This window comes from Sander lucioperca, chromosome 17, assembly GCF_008315115.2.
Source record: "Sander lucioperca isolate FBNREF2018 chromosome 17, SLUC_FBN_1.2, whole genome shotgun sequence".
NCBI lineage: Eukaryota > Metazoa > Chordata > Actinopteri > Perciformes > Percidae > Sander > Sander lucioperca.
The window spans coordinates 28,538,837-28,540,223 of record NC_050189.1 but is presented as its reverse complement, the minus strand read 5'-3'; the positions used below and the strand labels follow the sequence as shown (position 1 = coordinate 28,540,223).

General features: G+C 33.9%; 1 long non-coding RNA gene across 1 annotated transcript; it reads left to right on the top strand.

Moving 5' to 3' along the window:
- Positions 1-405: 405 nt before the first annotated feature.
- LOC118493520 lies at positions 406-762 on the top strand. Its single transcript, XR_004895475.1, has 3 exons — positions 406-488; positions 578-607; positions 685-762. It is a non-coding gene; the product is annotated as an uncharacterized LOC118493520 (long non-coding RNA).
- Positions 763-1,387: the final 625 nt, after the last annotated feature.

Genomic DNA, 1,387 nt, shown 5'->3' with positions numbered 1-1,387 from the left:
AGTATAGAATGTCATGAAAAAGTCATAAAAAAGTCATAGTGAAGTATGTCTAAAAAGTCATAGTATAGTATGTCGGAAAAACTCACAAAAAAGTCATAGTACAATATGCCGTAAAAAGTCATAGTACAGAATGTTGAAAAAAGTCATAGTATATGTCATAAAAAAAGTCATAGTATTGTATGTCGTAAATAGTCATACAAAAGTCATAGTATAGTATGTCGTAAAAAAGTCGTAGTATTAAAGTTTGTTGATAAAAGTCATAGTGTAGTATGTCGAAAGAAAGTCAATAAAAAGTAATAGTATAGTATGTCATAAAAAGTCATGGTATAGTAACGTGTTTATATTAATAATAGTCTGTGTGTGTGTGTTCAGGCGATAGAGAGGGGTTTGGTGTTTGAGGTGTTGTACTCTCCAGCCATCAAAGACTCCACCAGGAGGTGCTACACCATACCAACGCTGTGTGTCTGATGGAGACGTGTAAAGGGAAGGTACATCCTCTTCCGTCCCAACACACTTCCTGTCCCTGTGACAGGATGTCCCGATTGGCTCTGTCTTGACTCACCTCTTTGTGTTTCAGCGTGTGATCCTGTCCAGTGCCGTGGAGAAGGTTGATGATGATATATGCAGCATGTTCAGTCTGAACTCATAAATAATAATAATATAATAATGTCTGTGTGTCCTTAGTCTCTGGAGCTCAGAGGGCCCTATGACATCACCAACCTGTATCCTTCCTATTGGTTCAGACACAAACTGTAGTCTTCAGGGGCTTCTGGACACATTTATTATTCTTACAAATTATTTAATAAAGTTTTTGAAACACAACGAGTCAAAAATTTAGTCAAATGTTTTATTTTTATTTTTTTAAATCAGTGTGCGGTACAAATGCTGCACTCTGATTGGTCAGCACCGAAGCAGGTAATGATGTCATCAAAAATAGAGCTCTGCAGTACATTCAGTCAGAAATATAAAAATATAAATCTACAAATAGGAAGATTTCAGAACAAATCAACAACCCCTTTTAGGGAACAAACAACCATCTGAATGGATCCTTTTTTTTTAGAAATGTTTTACTTCACAACATCTCAAACAGTTTAATGACCATAATTAATTCCATTAATATAAAACATATAAATCTACAAATAGGAAGATTTCAGACCCTTAATCAAACTCTTAAACATATTTAAAAACTCATTTAAACTTTTTTAAATGTAGTCCCTTTAGACAAAAAACAAACGATCTGAACGTTAGATTTTCAAGAAACAACATTTTGTTTCTGGAAACAATCTAATGATTCATTATTCAATGTTTTCAACACAAATAAATACAGCTTAACGCTGGGTGTGTATAGGAGACAACATTAAAAACAGTGTAAAAGCCCTTTAGTGTT